This window comes from Bufo bufo, chromosome 8, assembly GCF_905171765.1.
Source record: "Bufo bufo chromosome 8, aBufBuf1.1, whole genome shotgun sequence".
In the NCBI taxonomy this organism is placed as follows: Eukaryota; Metazoa; Chordata; class Amphibia; order Anura; family Bufonidae; genus Bufo; species Bufo bufo.
In genome coordinates this window covers 138,158,781-138,178,709 of record NC_053396.1, presented here as the reverse complement: position 1 = coordinate 138,178,709, position 19,929 = coordinate 138,158,781, and positions in this window count along the sequence as shown.

The following is a 19,929-nucleotide window of genomic DNA, read 5'->3' as shown; positions in this document are numbered from 1 at the left end:
AGCAAAAACGCTTCCATTAGGATAATACAACCGGTTGCATCAGTTATGAACGGATCCAGTTGTATTATCTCTAAAATGACCAAGACTGATCCGGCGCTAAAACTATTGTAAGTCAATGGGCATGAAACACAATGTAAGTCAATGGTGCCGGATCTGTCTTGCTCCATATCCCATGACGCACACGCTGCTCGCAGCGCTTTTGTGTGCATCATAGGAATGCAACAAAACAGAATGCATTTTGGAGCATTCCGTTCTGTTTAGTTTTGTCCCCATTGACAATGAATGGGAACAAAACTGGAGCGTTTCCCTCTGGTTTTGAGATCCTATGACTGATCTCAACACCGGAAAGGAAAACTCAGATGTGAAGGTAGCCTAAATGAAGTCCAGTGTGGGACCAGAGAAGCGCAGCCACAGACATGCCAGGGCAATGTTAAGGTATCAACTCTTAGGCCCCTTTCACACGGGCGAGAATTCCGCACGGGTGCAATGCGTGAGGTGAATGCATTGCACCCACACTGAATCCTGACCCATTCATTTCAATGGGGCTGTGTACATGAGCGTTTTTTTTTTCACGCATCACTTGTGCGTTGCGTGAAAATCGCAGCATGTTCTACGCAGGCCCCATAAAAATGAATGGGTCTGCGTAAAAATCGCAAGCAAGTGCAGATGTGGTGTGATTTTCACGCATGGTTGCTAGGAGATGATAGAGATGCGCAATCCCGGACCCCATTAAAGTCTATTCACTATTATTTTCCTTTATAACATGGTTATAAGGGAAAATAATAGCATTCTTAATACAGAATGCATAGTAAAATGTGCCTTGAGGGGTTAAAAAAAAAATATTCACTCGCCTCATCCACTTGTTCGTGCAGCTGGTATTGTCGTCTTTCTTCTTTCAGGACCTGCAAAAGGACCTTTGACGTAATCATGATGTCAGCGCAGGTCCTGCTGAATGAAGAAAGAAGGATCTTCTGTGTTCATTCAGCAGGACCTGCGCTTAAGTCACCATGTGGCGAGTGTGGTTTCATCAAAGGTCCTTTTGCAGGTCCTGAAAGAAGACTATGCCTGCTGCGCGATCAACAGGATGAGGTGAGTTAATTGTTTTTATTTTTTAACCCCTCATGCAACATTTTAGTAAGCATTCTGTATTTTTCCCGCCCTTAGTCTCTGCTCTAACCTCCCTCCTCCTGTCTGTAATCCCGCGCATGCGCCGATGAACGCGATAACGCACAGTAAACTGCGATGCCCCGGCCCGACTGTGCTCGTTCATCGGCGCATGTGCAGGATTACAGACGGGATGAGGGAGGTTAGAGCAGAGACTAAGGGCGGGCAGACACGGCGGAGGGGGAGTGGCTTCGTATGAAAATGACCCAGGGGCCTGGGCACCGGCCGTTGTAACGCTGCCCCTGGGCACCTTCACAGCCTCATTTGCATACGGATTAAAAGTGGTTTTTCTGCACAACGATGGTAGCAAGGAACTAACTGTAAGCACAGTTTTAATAGGGGGGATGCTGTGGACATAACACTGTTATTAGGTTAATAGGGTGAATCTGCGTGAAAGACTCCCTTTTAAGAATGCTATTATTTTCCCTTAAAACAATCTACACAACACCGAACCCAAACCCGAACTTCAGTGAAGAAGTTTGGGTCTGGGTACCACATTCAGTTTATCACGCGCGTGCAAAACGCATTGAACCTGCGCAATAAAAACTGAACAACGCAATCGCAGTCAGAACTGACTAAAATTGTGTGCGCACTCGCGCAGGTTTCCCACAATGCACACGCAACGCATCCGGAGCGAATCCGGGACGCCCGTGTGAAAGAGGCCTTAGAGTCTGCAAAAGGGAAATCTGCACCAAGAGAAACACAATTTGGTTCTTTGTGAACCCTAAATTCTAATTGAGTTTGGTCCAGATTTACTAATCCTGTAGATGGTGTAACGTAGACCGGCTGTCTAGACCTCCACCAGATCTATCACTGGGGCTCTAGGACCCCCAGATCAGATACTGATGTTCTATGCAGACGATGGGTCATTAGTAGAAAGCCCCTTTAAGCAGGCAATTATCGGGAAAGAACCTAGATGCATCACTGGATGCTTTTATAAAGGCAACCAGGGTCCTTAGCGCTTTGACATAGCAGATGCTCCATTGTTTCTCATGTCCTTTTTCATTACTCTATACGTTGTATCTATCCCATCTTTATCATCTAGCCAGCTATACAAACTGCAGTATTTGAAGGGAAGTTTTCTTCTGTATTAGATTGTAAAGTATTGTAAACTTTTAGATTACTGTATAAAATGATGTAAAAGCATAGTAAAACATTTATGTATATACAATAGTATATCCGTAAAGGGGGAAAAAAACTATAGTGAATTAGGGTTGGAGACGTTAATTGCTTTAGAAAAATATGTTTTTAAAGCATAAAATAAGTTGCTGTATGTAGATTACGTTTTGCACACATGTGTTAATGTATGTATTCATCACAAGGGTCACTTTTTTATATCTGGATTTTGTGGTGACTTCTGAGAAGACCAGCCATTCTGCTGTCATCGCCCTATTGTGTTTTGACTATTTATTTTCCGGGTATGTTTATACTGCATTTTTTTTAATTGCTCAAATGAAGCAACTTTACAATAGGCCTACATAAAAAATGACCTTTTTGTTTGGTTTCTACAATTCCGACAAGTGACAGATTTTGTAGTGTTAGGCTACTTTCACATTAGCGTTTCGGATCTGCAAAAACGCTTCCGTTACAATAATACAACCGCCTGCATCTGTCATGAACGGATCCGGTTGTATTATGTCTTCTATAGCCATGATGTCATGAACACCATTGAGAGTCAATGGGGGATGGATCCGTTTTCTATTGTGTCAGAAAACGGATCCGTCCCCGTTGACTTACATTGTGTGTCAAAACGGATCCGTCTTGCTCCGCACCACATTGCGGACATTTCTGTCCGCGATGGGAACGGAAGGCATTTTGGTGCATTCTGTTTCGTTTAGTTCAGTGAAAATTAATGGGGACAAAACTGAAGCGTTTCTTCAGCTATTAAAGGGAATCTGTCACTAGCATATTAGCAAAAAAATTTTTTTTATGAATCCATGTGTAATAAAGTACCTTATATCCATATGTCTTGTTCTTTTTATTCTGTGTCTTGTCATTTCTTCAAAAAAACGCTTCTTATGATATGCAAATGAAGCTGTAAGGAGCCCAGAGGGGCGTTATTCTTTCTCCACGGTGCCCAGGAACGCCCCTCTGAAGTGCCGTGCCTGCCTAAATTTGAAAACTAATAACTCCTCCAAGTTCAGCTAAATCACCTCCCAGAGGCGAGGCTAAGTGCTCCCCCCAGCGCCGCGCGCAGCGGCAAACTCCCCCGAACCTCCTCTCGCCTGCAACCGAAATCCCGCGCAGGCGCAGTGTCGGCGATTTCCTGCGCCTGCACTATGATAAGACGACTGAGGGCAACAGCTTCAACAGCGTCACTGGGCATGCGCCGATCCCAGTGACGGGTTCGCTGTTTCCTCAGCCAGCTAAATCGCCGGCACTGCTCCTGCGCGGGATTTCGGTTGCAGGCGAGAGGAGGATCGGGGGTGTTTGCCGCTGAGCGCGTAGCTGGGGGGGGAGCACTTAGCCTCACCTCTGGGAGGCGATTTAGCTGAACTTGGAGGAGTTATTAGTTTTAAAATTTAGGCGGGCACGGCACTTCAGAGGGGCGTTCCTGGGCACCGTGGAGAAAGAATAACGCCCCTCTGGGCTCCTTACAGCTTCATTTGCATATCATAAGAAGTGTTTTTTTGAAGAAATGACAAGACACAGAATAAAAAGAACAAGACATATGGATATAAGGCACTTTATTACACATGGATTCATAAAATAAAAAAAATTGCTAATATGCTAGTGACAGATTCCCTTTAAGATCCTATGACTGATCTCAATAGCGGAATTGAAAACGCAGATGTGAAAGTAGCCTAATCTTGCAGTGACATACTTTCTTCCATTTGTCCCTTATTCTACACTAGTTTACATCTGGTAGTTTAGGAGAAGGCAGAATGACTGCAGGATCAGACTACAGAGGGTTTGTTTGTTGTCTGTTACCATGGAGATCTATAGTCTGCACAGGAGCTATAGCCAACAAAACGGTAATGTTTTGTTTATTACCACCTATTGCAAGTTGCTTCATTTTTCATTCTAGATGTATTAGGACAACGAAAAAAATATATATATTTGGCTGTGCATAGCGTTTAAAAATGGACTATTAGAGACTAGATTAGACCATAACTGCTGCAGCCATTCTCTTGGCAGTGTGTAACGTGTAGAGTTGGTAAAGTGTGATGTTTTGCAAAATTAGAAAATTAAATTTTTGCTCAAGTAAAGCCTATTTTCCTACCCCTTACTTGCTGTTGCTTTTTTTGTTAGTTTTGATAAATGAGACCTTTATTACTGATGAACAGTCCCTAACGGCCGACGTGATCATGAGCAGAACATGGACGATTACAATTATTGTACATACTAGGACACAATCTGATCATGCTGACATACAACTCAATAGGAAGAGTCGAAATATACGTCACATTAATGTGTGTATGTAGCAAATTTGAAACTGATAAAACATTTATATTTTTTTTTGCCGCCTTAGGGCTCATTCACATGGCCGTAAGTTTTACGGATACTGGCCGTGTACGTTCCGCATTTTGCGGACCACACCGGACCAGCGCTATACAGTAAGGCCCATTTTTGTCTGCAATTTTGGACAAGAGTAGGACGTTTTATAATATTTGCGGCCCTATTGAAATGAATGGGCCGCACTAGCTCTGCAAAACTGAATCTGAATGAGCCCTTATAGTGGGAATTGTTAAGATAATTGACACGTGTAAACCAGTCTTAAAGGGGTATTTCGGCTGCATCAAATTATCGCCTCAGGATAGGGGATAAGGATTACAAAGGTGGGGGGTCTGACCGCTGGGACCCCCTCAGATCACAAGCTGAGGGGCTCTGTACCCTGCAGGGATGCCCTTACTGCTGCTCCATTCATCTCTATGTGACTGCACTCCTTTATTTCTGGCAGTCCTGTAGAGACAGAGATCAGCAGCGCTCACACTCAGCTTGCCACTTCATTCATTTCGGGGGGCCCCTGTTATCATGATCGGTAGGGTCTAAGCGGTTGGAGCCCCACAATCGAATAGTCATCCCCTATCCTGTGTATGGTGGATAACTTGATACAGGCAGAATATCTCTTTATAATGTGGGTTAAAAAATATGTTATGTTTTTACCTGTAGTCACAGTTAATATCTTTGAAATACACGTGTACATAGTTAGTGTGGTACCAGAATTGTATTTCGACAGATAGTGAAAACTGGATATAAACTGTACATTTTAATAAATGGCATAATGTTCACAGGCTTTCTCTAGGTGCTCTGTCCAGATACCTTCTGCTATTGGGTGTGGAGAGGCAATACAAGAGCAACCCTACAAAGCCCAGCAAGCATCACGCTCAGGTCCTGTGTAATGGGTATCAGATGGTTGCCTCTCCATGGCCATATCAGTTTGGGTGGAAGAATATGCTGTGACAACCAAAGGTTCACTATCTTGTGCACATTCGCTTGTATGTTAAAGGTTTTGGATTGCTGTTTTATTTATCTAACTTACAAGTATTGTGGATTTTTTGTAAAAATGTTTGCACCTTTTTAGTTTTTTGTAGCTTGTGTATCTCGCAGTACATAGCGGCTGCAGACAGAGTCCCTCTCTTTCCTCTCCTGAACAATCTTTGAAACCAAGTTCGACTTTGATTTGTTCATAAATCCGCTTAGGGTACTTCCACACTTGCGTCAAAGTTTTCCGGTATTGAGTTTCGTCCTAGGGGCTCAATACCGGAAAAAACGGATCAGTTTTATCCTAATGCATTCGGAATGGAAAGCAATGCGTTCAGGATGCATCAGTTCAGTCCTTTTACGGTATTTGGATGGAGAAAGAAAACGCAGCATGCTGCATTTTTCTCTCCGGCCAAAAATCCTGAACACTCACCGGAATGCCAGCATTTTTTTTCCATAGGAATGTATTAGTGCCGGATCCGGCATTAAAATTGCCTCACTGACGGATCCGGCTTTTCGGTCTGCGCATGTGCAGACCTTTAAAAATGTAAAAATAAATAAATACCGGATCCGTTTTTTCCGGATGACACTGAGAGACGGATCTGGTATTGCAATGCATTTGTGAGACTGATCCGCATTCGTCTACAAATGGTTTCCGTTTGCATACAGATTGCCGGATCTGATGAAACTGCCAGTGTGAAAGTACCCTTATACTTTCTGGAGAACGAGCCGTCAAGCAAGCTCTCTGGATTCATCACAGAACTGTTTTCTTCAGCTGTTATGTACGGAGAAGCACAAGCTAAAAGGGTCCAAAATTGTTTATTACAAAAACTTTTTATAGCCCAAAATACACATAAAAGTGTATTATTAAAGGGGCTGTTGGAGTTGACATATTTGCCTGCAGAGGTGATGTTCTGAACAGAGCTGCAGCCAATCACTGGCCTCGGTGTATGGTACAAGAACGTGATTGGCTGCAGCTGCTGTATATGGAATGTCACTGGCTGCAGCTGAGGGAAGGTGACAGAGCGGTGGAGCAGGAAGCTAAGGTTCGTTTAGTTTTTTTTTTTTTTATTATTTTTCATGTCACCCGATCCTTTAGTACAGGGATGCTCAACCTGCATCCCTCCAGCTGTTGTAAAACTACAACTCCCACCATGTCCTGCTGTAGGCTGATAGCTGTAGCTGGGGGGCCACAGGTTTGGCATCCCTGCTTTAGTAGAATTTAAAAAAAAAGAAACCTCCTACCTGAATCTCAGCGTTATTCGCTTGTAAGGCTACGTTTACAGTAGCGTTAGGATCCGGTAGCCGCATGCAGAGGTAACGGTCTAGCTAAAAACCTGGCCAGATCACTGCTGGATCCCATGATAGTCAATGGGGATCGGGCAGTGCGCGGTTGGGTCCGGCTGGATGCATAGAAATGTGAGGCCCCGCAGATGCTCTCTCCAGCGCCATCGTTGGGTAGAGTTTATGGGGACTGGAGTCTCTGGTGCATTTGCCTTTCTTTCCCGTACTCCCCTGCTCCTCAGATAGTTTGTGACTGGATTTGTTGGAGTAGTTGGAATATATATGTAAAATGCTCTTTGTGATTCTCCGATTTTGCCACAAAGACCCTTCAAAAGAGAATCTACTTGGTCATGACAGTGTCAGTACTCAGCGGTCACCATCATGTATCCATACGAGCAGTCCGAGACGTCTGCACACAAGGGGCACGTCCAATCATTTTACTATGTAGAGAGCGATGTATGAGTTGTTGCCTCGTACGTCTTAGTCTTTGGAGGTACAGCACATACTGTATATTGCCTGTACATAATATTTCTAACAGGTTTTTTTTATTCCTCTGTAATTATATGAAGTAAAATTTACCTAGAATGTTTTTTTTTTCTTTTCTTAGAAGGTATGTACGGCTTTTGTTTGCCTTAACAGAATGAAAACTGAAATAAATCTGTATATAGTCGGCTTTGTGTGTGTTTGGTTGTTTTTTGTTTGTAGTTTTCCGTTAGAAAAATTGGAAGTAACTTTAATTCAGAAGATAGAGGTTGTGTTTTAGGGCATATGGATGTCAGAAATGGAGTCCTCCACTCAAGACCACTAGCAGGGATCAGCAACCTCCAGCTGTTCTGAAACTACAACTCCCAGAATCCTCCTTTCATTTCTATGGGAGTTACAAGAACAGCCAAGTATGCAGGGAGTTGTAGTTTCACAACAGCCGGAATGGCGAAGGTTGCTGATCCCTGCTCTGACTCCTACGACCATGTATTACATCTGATTGGGTGTTCTCTCCTATACTCTGCGTGAGAAATGTGCGGCCTCCTGCAGCTTTATCCATGGGGCCTTCATCTGTCGGACCCTTCATTTGAGAAGGTTTTGGCCAGGTGGGAAGAACCTGTCGAGCTGATAATGGTCAGGAAACAGATGGCTCCAAATGCTCAGCTTGTTACACATACCAGTTGTGACTACGGTTGGACTATATCAAAAATATTCCCACAATAACGATATGAAGAAATTTATAGCGATATATATTGCGATAAATGCCCATTTATAAGTAAAAAACACTTGGGGCCACAAGGAGACATTACACTGTATGGGGGCGGCCACAAGGAGACGTTACACTGTATGGGGGCGGCCACAAGGAGACGTTATACTGTATGGGGGCGGCCACAAGGAGACGTTATACTGTATGGGGGCGGCCACAAGGAGACGTTATACTGTATGGGGGCGGCCACAAGGAGACGTTATACTGTATGGGGGCGGCCACAAGGAGACGTTATACTGTATGGGGGCGGCCACAAGGAGACGTTATACTGTATGGGGGCGGCCACAAGGAGACGTTATACTGTATGGGGGCGGCCACAAGGAGACGTTACACTGTATGGGGGCGGCCACAAGGAGACGTTACACTGTATGGGGGCGGCCACAAGGAGACGTTATACTGTATGGGGGCGGCCACAAGGAGACGTTATACTGTATGGGGGCGGCCACAAGGAGACGTTATACTGTATGGGGGCGGCCACAAGGAGACGTTATACTGTATGGGGGCGGCCACAAGGAGACGTTAATTGTTATACTTTTATATGTAATTTTTCACCATTTTGGGTATCTGTAACTAGTCAATTGACTTCTAGTAACAACAAAAACATTACAGGGTTAATTCAGCCCCCAGCCTCTCATGTGCCCCCCAGCCTCTCCCTCTTATCAGCCCCCTCTGGTAACTCAACCCCCCCCCCCTCCCTAGTATTAATCATTGGTGGCAGTGGCCACAGGTTCCCCCTCCTCCCCCCCATCATTGGTGACAGTGGGCAGTGCCCTTCCCCCCCCCCCCCCTGTATTAATCATTGGTGGCAGTGGCCACAGGGTCCCCCTCCCCTCATTGGTGGCAGTGGGCAGTTCCGATCGGAGTCCCAGCAGTGTAATGCTGGGGCTCCGATCAGTTACCATGGCAGCAAGGACGCTACTGAAGTCCTGGCTGCTATGGTATGTTAGTGAGCAGCATTATACTCGCGTGCGCCGTGGCCGCCGGTCGCTCCTTCTGTCTGTGCGGCGCATTGCTAATGCTTATAGCATTAGCAATGCGCCCCACAGACCTATGAGAAGGAGCGCTCGGCGGCCACTGCGCACGTGAGTATAATGCTGCTCACTAACATGCTTCTCACTGCCCACTAACATGCAGAGACTGAAGAACATTACTGGCACCCGACCTCTGACAGGACGCTGTGATCCGCGCAATTAACCCCTCAGGTGCCACACAGCGTCCTCTCAGAGGTCGGGTGCCGGGAATGCGAGTCACAGAATTCCTTCCCCCACGCCGAACTGCTAAGAGCGCCGCCGCAAACGGCCAGCAGGTATCGGCAGTGGTATCGGGGACATTTGCACGAGTACAAGTACTCTGCAAATGTCCAGTATCGGTTCATGCTGGGGCGGGCGGGCGCGGATTTAGAAGCGGTCAGCGCACATGACCGCTTCTATGATGTCACGAAAGACTGCGGTAATTAGGAAACAGCGATATCGCCATTTTTTTTAATACCGCGATTTTTTAATACTAGGGCCTCATGCACATGACCGTGACTGTATTGTGGCCTGCAAGCATTCACTTGAATGAGTCTGCAATGCAGAAGGTATACAGTCAGGTCCATAAATATTGGGACATCGACACAATTCTAACATGTTTGGCTCCATACACCACCACAATGGATTTGAAATGAAACAAACAAGATGTGCTTTAACTGCAGACTGTCAGCTTTAGTTTGAGGGCATTTACATCTAAATCAGGTGAACGGTGTAGGAATTACAACAGTTTGTATATGTGCCTCCCACTTGTTAAGGAACCAAAAGTAATGGGACAGAATAATAATCATAAATCAAACTTTCACTTTTTAACCACCTCCCGACCGCCTAACGCACGGATGCGTCCTGGAGGCGGTCGATTCATTCCTCCTGGACGCATCCTTGCGTCATCTCGCGAGACGCGAGATTTCCTGTGAACACTACACCCCCCCCCCCTTCCTGTCACTTATTAACCCCTGATCACCCTATATAGACTCCCTCATCACCCCCATGTCATTGATCACCCCATTGTAAGGCTCCATTCAGACGTCCGTATGATTTTTACGGATCCACTGATACATGGATCGGATCCGCAAAACACATACGGACGTCTGAATGTAGCCTTACAGGGGGGTGATCACCCCATATAGACTCCCTGATCACCCCATATAGACTCCCTGATCACCCCTTTGTCATTGATCACACCCCTGTAAGGCTCCATTCAGACATTTTTTTGGCCCAAGTTAGCGGAAATTATTATTTTTTTTTCTTACAAAGTCTCATATTCCACTAACTTGTGTCAAAAAATAAAATCTCACGTGAACTCACCATACCCCTCACGGAATCCAAATGCGCAACATTTTTTAGACATTTATATTCCAGACTTCTTCTCACGCTTTAGGGCCCCTAAATTGCCAGGGCAGTATAAATACCCCACATGTGACCCCATTTTGGAAAGAAGACACCCCAAGGTATTCCGTGAGGGGCATATTGAGTCCATGAAAGATTGAAATTTTTGTCCCAAGTTAGCGGAAAGGGAGACTTTGTGAGAAAAAAAAAAAAATCAATTTCCGCTAACTTGTGCCAAAAAAATATAATTTCTATGAACTCTCCATGCCCCTCATTGAATACCTTGGGGTGTCTTCTTTCCAAAATGGGGTCACATGTGGGGTATTTATACTGCCCTGGCATTTTAGGGGCCCTAAAGCGTGAGAAGAAGTCTGGGATCCAAATGTCTAAAAATGCCCTCATAAAAGGAATGTGGGCCCCTTTGCGCATCTAGGCTGCAAAAAGGTGTCACACATCTGGTATCGCCGTACTCAGGAGAAGTTGGGCAATGTGTTTTGGGGTGTCATTTTACATATACCCATGCTGGGTGAGATAAATATCTTGGTCAAATGCCAACTTTGTATAAAAAAAATGGGAAAAGTTGTCTTTTGCCAAGATATTTCTCTCACCCAGCATGGGTATATGTAAAAAGACACCCCAAAACACATTGCCCAACTTCTCCTGAGTACGGCGATACCACATGTGTGACACTTTTTTGCAGCCTAGGTGGGCAAAGGGGCCCACATTCCAAAGAGCACCTTTAGGATTTCACAGGTCATTTTTTACACATTTTGATTTCAAACTACTTACCACACATTAGGGCCCCTAGAATGCCAGGGCAGTCTAACTACCCCACAAGTGACCCCATTTTGGAAAGAAGACACCCCAAGGTATTCCATGAGGGGCATGGCGGGTTCCTAGAATTTTTTGTCACAAGTTAGCGGAAAATGATATTTATTTTTTTTTTTTTTTTTTTTTTTACAAAGTCTCATATTCCACTAACTTGTGACAAAAAATATAAACTTCCATGAACTCACTATGCCCATCACGAAATACCTTGGGGTGTCTTCTTTCCAAAATGGGGTCACTTGTGGGGTAGTTATACTGCCCTGGCATTCTAGGGGTCCAAATGCGTGCGAAGTAGTTTGAAATCAAAATGTGTAAAAAATGGCCGGTGAAATCCGAAAGGTGCTCTTTGGAATGTGGGCCCCTTTGCCCACCTAGGCTGCAAAAAAGTGTCACACATCTGGTATCACCGTACTCATGAGAAGTTGGGCAATGTGTTTTGGGGTGTCATTTTACATATACCCATGCTGGGTGAGATAAATATCTTGGTCAAATGCCAACTTTGTATAAAAAAATGGGAAAAGTTGTCTTTTGCCAAGATATTTCTCTCACCCAGCATGGGTATATGTAAAATGACGCCCCAAAAAACATTGCCCAACTTCTCCTGAGTACGGCAATACCACGTGTGACACTTTTTTGCAGCCTAGGTGGGCAAAGAGGCCCACATTCCGAAGAGCACCTTTCGGATTTCACCGGCCATTTTTTACAGATTTTGATTTCAAACTACTTCACACGCATTTGGGCCCCTAAGATGCCAGGGCAGTATAACTACCCCACAAATGACCCCATTTTGGAAAGAAGACACCCCAAGGTATTTCGTGATGGGCATAGTGAGTTCATGGAAGTTTTTATTTTTTGTCACAAGTTAGTGGAATATGAGAAAAAAAAAAAAAAAAATCATAATTTTCCGCTAACTTGTGACAAAAAATAAAAACTTCTATGAACTCACTATGCCCATCAGCGAATACCTAAGGGTGTCTACATTCCGAAATGGGGTCATTTGTGGGGTGTTTGTACTGTCTGGCCATTGTAGAACCTCAGGAAACATGACAGGTGCTCAGAAAGTCAGAGCTGCTTCAAAAAGCGGAAATTCACATTTTTGTACCATAGTTTGTAAACGCTATAACTTTTACCCAAACCATTTTTTTTTTTTACCCAAACATTTTTTTTTTTATCAAAGTCATGTAGAACAATAAATTTAGAGAAAAAATTATATATGGATGTCGTTTTTTTTGCAAAATTTTACAACTGAAAGTGAAAAATGTCATTTTTTTTGAAAAAAAATCGTTAAATTTCGATTAATAACAAAAAAAGTAAAAATGTCAGCAGCAATGAAATACCACCAAATGAAAGCTCTATTAGTGAGAAGAAAAGGAAGTAAAATTCATTTGGGTGGTAAGTTGCATGACCGAGCAATAAATGGTGAAAGTAATGTAGTGCAGAAGTGTAAAAAGTGGTCTGGTCATTAAGGGTGTTTAAGCTAGGGGAGCTGAGGTGGTTAATACTTGGTTACAAATCCTTTGCAGTCAATTACAGCCTGAAGTCTGGAACGCATAGACATCACCAAACGCTGGGTTTCATCCCTGGTGATGCTTTGCTAGGCCTCTACTGCAACTGTCCTCAGTTCCTGCATGTTCTTGGGGCATTTTCCCTTCAGTTTTGTCTTCAGCAAGTGAAATGCATGCTCAATCGGATTCAGGTCAGGTGATTGACTTGGCCATTGCATAACATTCCACTTCTTTCCCTTAAAAAACTCTTTGGTTGCTTTTGCGGTATGCTTTGGGTCATTGTCCATCTGCACTGAAGCGCCGTCCAATGCGTTCTGACGCATTTGGCTGAATATGAGCAGATAATATTGCCCGAAACACTTTTGTCAGCAGTCACATCATCAATAAATACAAGAGAACCAGTTCCACTGGCAGCCATGCATGCCCACACCATGACACTACCACCACCAGGCTTCACTGATGAGGTGGTATGCTGAGGATCATGAGCAGTTCCTTTCCTTCTCCATACTCTTCCCATCACTCTGGTACAAGTTGATCTTGGTCTCATCTGTCCTTAGGATGTTATTCCAGAACTGTGAAGGCTTTTTTAGATGTCGTTTGGCAAACTCTAATCTGGCCTTCCTGTTTTTGAGGCTCACCAATGGTTTACATCTTGTGGTGAACCCTCTGTATTCACACTGGTGAAGTCTTCTCTTGATTGTTGACTTTGACACACATACACCTACCTCCTGGAGAGTGTTCTTGATCTGGCCAACTGTGTTCAAGGGTGTTTTCTTCACCAGGGTAAGAATTCTTCGGTTATCCACCACAGTTGTTTTCCGTGGTCTTACGGGTCTTGTGGTGTTGCTGAGCTCACCGGTGCGTTCCTTCATTTTAAGAATGTTCCAAACAGTTGTTTTGGCCCTGCCTAATGTTTTTGCTATCTCTCTGATGGGTTTGTTTTGTGTTTTCAGCCTAATGATGGCTTGCTTCACTGATAGTGACAGCTCTTTGGATCTCATCTTGAGAGTTGACAGCAACAGGTTCCAAATGCAAATAGCACACTTGAAATGAACTCTGGACCTTTTATCTCCTCATTGTAATTGGGATAATGAGGGAATAACACACACTTGGCCATGGAACAGCTGAGAAGCCAATTGTCCCATTACTTTTGGTCCCTTAACAAGTGGGAGGCACATATACAAACTGTTGTAATTCCTACACCGTTTACCTGATTTAGATGTAAATGCCCTCAAATTAAAGCTGACAGTCTGCAGTTAAAGCACATCTTGTTCGTTTCATTTCAAATCCATTGTGGTGTTGTATAGAGCCAAAAATGTTAGCATTGTGTCAATGTCCCAATATTTATGGACCTGACTGTATATTCTATTTTTTTGCAGTGTTGATGGATCACGGACCGATGCAAGTGCCTGTGCATCGGGGACCGCTAATTGTGGTCCCCAATGCATGGAACGGCTGTGCGCATGAGGCCTAAGGGTGCATTCACATAACCGTATGTATTTTGCATTCTGCATATAAATTATGGATGACATCCATGTGACTTCCTTTTCTTGTCCTCAAAACAGAAAATAATAGGATGCGTTCTATTTTTTGCGTGGCTGCGGAACGGACAGTGCTGTCCGCATCTTTTGTGGCCCCATTGAAATAAATGGGTTTGCATCCATTCCGGAGCAAAAATACGGTCTCGTGAATGGAGCCTCTTTCACACCAGTGAGTTTTCCGTATGGATGTGATGAATGAATTGAACGCATAGCGTCCGGACTGACTCCTGACCCATTCATACATGAGCGTCATTTATCAATTATCATCTCTAGGTTCAGAAACAAATCCCATCATGTTCTCTACTGTGCGTTTTTCATGCACCCCATGCCCTATAGAAGTGAATGGGGCTACGTTAAAAAACAGAAGGCATCTGGATCCAAGTTTGGACACCCGACGCAGTCCACCACAGAAATGTCACCAAGACGGCACGTCTCTTCTTGCCGTGGTCTGGAACTCTGGACAGAAATTATCCATGGCCAATCGTGCCGCATTACTATCGTGCCGCATTACTGCAGCATTAAAGAGGACGGGAGCTCGCAGGACCACTACACCGCGGACAGAACCTTCTGCTTCCAGTCCCTGTATAGCGTCAGGCACTGGTGGCTTACAAAACAGCTGATGGGTGGGGGGTGCTGGGCGCCGGGTTCACAAAGATCTGATATTGACTTAGGGCTGTGCCTGAAGTGCGGCCCGCATACAGCAGGTTGGCAACATAGGGCACCGGTTGTGTGCACTCTGTACCTGCTGACTTGAATGGGTACGCAATCCACAACATACGGAGCAATGCAGAGCGGAGGCACTACGGAGCGCTTCCTTGGCATTTCAGTCCGTGCCTCTGCACCGCAAACAAAATAGAACCTGTGAATGGGTCTGCACACGTACGGTGCCCATGCCTTGCGGACGGGCATCAATATCTAATAGCTGTAATGCCTCTTGAAGGGGGTTGTCATCCAGAGATTAAGTCTTCCACTGTAAAAGATATTAAATAGAGATCCACACTAATCCTACCAATCCCCCCCCCTTCAGCTGTGACGGGATCCCTTATACAACATGTCACCGCTGCAGCCAATTAGTGGCCTCAACGGTACTTGACACAAGCGTGATGAGGCCAGTGATTCGCTGACAGCAGGAACGGAGGGAGGTGCTTTATTCACTACCTTTCCATGCCTGTTATTTTTTAACTTGGGCAATCAACTATAATGGGGTCCATTGAGTCTCTGACATGTTTCCATGGCGATTAAAGGCACACAGTGTATTCTGGTGAGATTCTGTGCAAAATGACAGCGCATCCTGACATAATGTTAAAGAAAACCACAGAAATAAGATAATAATGCACTTAGTAAAGTAGATGCAAACATTATACATGGACAAAGTCCTCACTCTGATATAATAATATCTGAGACACTTAGCCAATATATTTTGATCAAAACACATCTGAGGCCGCCTACCAAGCACCAAGGTGGTCTCAGGTCAGGCGGGTCCTACGCTAAACCTACCTAAGCCATTGGGCTTCTATGTTCAGGAGCGCAGACGCCGCACATATGGTGTGCTGCTCCTAGTCACCTCCATGTGCATCAAGCAACCAATGGGAGGAGTAAGCACACCCATATGTACCACCTAATCAAGACGCTCTATTGGATAGGAGGGGCAAAAGTGCAGAGGAATGCTACTCCCAAGATAAAATAGGTGCGCATTCACACTTGAAGGTGCCACTCCCTCAAGCAAATACTACATAGACAAAAAAAATCCACAGAAAAAACTAAGATAAAACATCCTGCACGATATGATATACAAATGTGCGGATGTCCCTGGCCATATTATTGAAGAAAACCACAGAAATAGGATAATAATGCACTTAGTAAAGTAGATGCAAACATTATACATGGACAAAGTCCTCACTCTGATATAATAATATCTGAGACACTTAGTCAATATATTTTGATCAAAACACATCTGAGCCCGCCTACCAAGCGCCAAGGTGGTCTCAGGTCAGGCGGGTCCTACGCTAAACCTACCTAAGCCTGACATAATGTTACCTGCAAGAGGAGAGGCGAATTCAATTCATTTCCTGTGATAATAAAGAAAAAAAATCAAACCTTGCCACTACTGGGTGCACATAATAGGCACGGAGCCGGGGGCGCTGCTACAGGAGGGCAGAGGTAGTGCTTACCCTGGGACTAATGAAGCCCAAAGATCCCTCAGTCAGTATATGGCACATCACAGTAGGGTGGGGCAAAGAGACGTACCTAAAATAGATTAAAGGGGGGGGGGGGGGGGGGTGCAAAACTTTCCCCCCGCCCCTCTTGGCCAGACCTATGAAGATGGAAGCTTACTTACTTGCTTCCTGCTGCTGGGAATCCGGTTTGACACTGCTGCAGCCAATCCTTGGCCACGGCAGTGACCCTCTCCCCTTGTGTCATGTGACCATTTGTTATGAAGCAAGGGGAGCCGGTGTTCCCTGATATTTCTCTACCCGTGAAATTTCCCTACCATAGTCACTTCCTGTTGTGACGCGGCCGCACTGGACATGACGTTCCCAGCTTTGGAAGGAGGTGTGCCGCGCAGGCACACAATGACGGGGTAGGGAAATTTCACACCAGTGTTGCGGAGAAGGGGCCACCTAATGCGCTCTCAGCTGGACACCGGCCGACACTGTGCATGCGCCGGGAGCCTCAGCAGCGGTTAGAGGGTAGGGAAAAATTACGGGCCAGTGTGCAAGCGCGGCTAACTACTGCCGTCGGGATACACCACGCATGTGCACCAGCGGACAGGGAGATCTCTTATACCGAACATCCATCCGATCACCGCACCTGCGCAGTGTGGGGTTAGGGAGATCTGATGGCCATTTGTTCTGTTAAATCTCCCTACCACTCACTGCGCACGTGCGGTGTCTGATCATCTGGAGCCAGCTGAGAGGTAATGCGCAAGCGCATTTGGTGGCCCCTTCTCCCCAACTCTGGTGTGAAATTTCCCTACACCGACGTGCGCCTGCGCGGCGTGGCACACCTCCTTCCAAAGCTGGGAACGTCATGTCCGGTGCGGCCGCGTCACAACAGGAAGTGACGAGGGTAGGGAAATTTCACTGAACACCGGTCAACACCCGGGCTAGTGATTGGCTGGATGTTTACAGCGATGGAGCCCAGTGGAGCTTCGCAATGCGGGAAGAGGAGGAGCGAGTGAGTAATCTTCCCTTTACAGGTCCTGCCAAGTGTGGGGAAAGGGGGAGGGGGGTTGTTTGCAAAAAAAAAAAAAACCTTCAAACTTGCACAACCCCTTTAACCGCCTCCGGACCGCCTAACGCAGGATCGCGTTCCGGAGACGGCAGCGCTGCGCACAGTCACGCATATACGCGTCATCTCGCGAGACGCGAGATTTCGCTCAAAGCCGGCCCGCGCATGCGTATCGCGGGCCGGCAAAAGTTAGAGGACAAGTTCGTCATCAGCCTGCCAGCCACGATCATTGGCTGGCAGGCTGGCGATTTTCAAAAAAACGAATCACAAGCCAGATAACACATCATATTAGTAAATATGATGTTAAATGGCTTGTCTGCTCCTCTGCTGGTCCTTTTCGTCGGTTGGATCCAGCAGAGGAGCAGACATCACTGTGAGTAGCCACCAACACTACACTTAGCCCCAGATCACCCCCCATCACCCGAATTAACCCCTTGATCGCCCCTGTCAATCACCTAGTGAAAGGAAAAAAGTGATCAGTGTAAACTGTCCCTTTTTTTTTACTGGTATTGACTGTTAGGTTTTAGGATAGTTTAGGCCCCTTGGTTAGGTAGTTAGCATCGGTTAGCGCCCAGCCCCCCGCACCGCAGTCACTGATTCGCTGATTAGCGTATCGCTAATCAGCATTTGTACATTTATAGTATCTGTAAGTGATCAAAACTGATCACAGTCAGATCTATAATTGTATTAGTGTCACCTTAGCTCGCTCTCCACCCAAAACGCAGTGTTTGCCCGATCAGGCCTGATCGGTCGCCCACATGTGCGTTCACCCACACCCGCCCCAGTGACAAAAAATATATATTTTTTTGATCACTGCACAATCACTTTCCAAGCGCTGCGGTGATAAAAAAAATCAGTTTTGATATTTTTTATCAACCGCAGCGGCCTCTGGTACTTCACTAGCCTCCCCTTTGTAAGACAGGCTTGCTTTTTTTCTTGGGTAGTCTCAGGGAATACCCCTAAATTTAGTAGTCCAAATGTCAAACAGGGGGTATTCTTCTGAAGAGGCCTACAGGATTCTGACCCAGTCGGATGAGGAATGGGAACCCTCATCTGACGAATCTAGCGGGTCAGAATATGAACCTGTAGAAAGCAGTGGCACTCTAACCCAAAGTTCGGACGAGGAGGTGGAGGTCCCTGATAGAACCAGGCGTACCCGGCCCCGTGTCGCTAGACCACAGGTTACGCAGGATCCGCTTCAAGAGCAGCAGAGTGGGGCTGGCGCTGTCGGATCACGTGGTGAGGCATACACCAGCAGCGCAGCCCTTCCTGGACCTAGTGCCAGCACTGCCGTACAACATAGTGAAGTGGCGAGTAGGGATCGACCGATTATCGGTTTGGCCGATATTATCGGCCGATATTGAGGATTTTGAACGTTATCGGCATCAATTTTGCCGATATACCGATAACGTATGGGGAACACAGAACACGCTGCTGACAGCGCTCTCTGTGTTCCCTCCGCAGCACAGGGGAGAAGGAAGCAGTGTCTCCTCCCCCTGTGCTGCTGCTGCCGCTGCCGCCAATGAGGGGATAGAACATAAGAGGAGGGGAGGGGCTGTGGCCGCTGCGCCACCAATGAAGATAAGCCTTTCATTCATTCATATATACAGGAGGCGGGAGCTGGCTGCAGAATCACATAGCCGGCTCCCGACCTCTATGAGCAATAGCTGCGGTCCGCGGTAGTTAACTCCTCAGGTGCCGCGGATCGCAGCTACTGCTGATAGAGGTCGGGAGCCGGCTATGTGATTCTGCAGCCAGCTCCCGCCTCCTGTATATGAATGATCAATAGACTTATCTTCATTGGTGGCGCAGTGCGCCCCCCCAAGCCCCCCAGTATTAATCATTGGTGGCGCAGTGCGCCCCCCACCCCCATCCCAATCCCGGCCAATAGTAAAAACATTGGTGGCGCAGTGCGCCCCCCCCCCCCCCCCCACACCCAGTATTAATCATTGGTGGCAGTGGCCACAGGATCCCCTCTCCCCTGCTCCTCCGATCGGAGCCCCAGCTGTGTAAGCCTGGGGCTCCGATCGGTTACCATGGCAGCCAGGACGCTATTGAAGCCCTGGCTGCCATGTTCAGCTCCTTGCTGCTGTGTGCACTATGCACAGAGCAGCAGGGACAGTGTGAGATCCTATTCACCCTGATAGAGATCTATCAGGGTGAATAGGACAAAGGTTCTAGTCCCTAAGGGGGTTAAAAGTTAGTAAAAAAAAACCACAAAAATATTAAGTATAAATCAAAAAGATTTATAAAAAAAAAATACACATTAACAATAAACAAAAAAATACACATTAACAATAAACATATTAATGTTCAGCAGATTTGTGTAGGAATTTTTTTTTTTC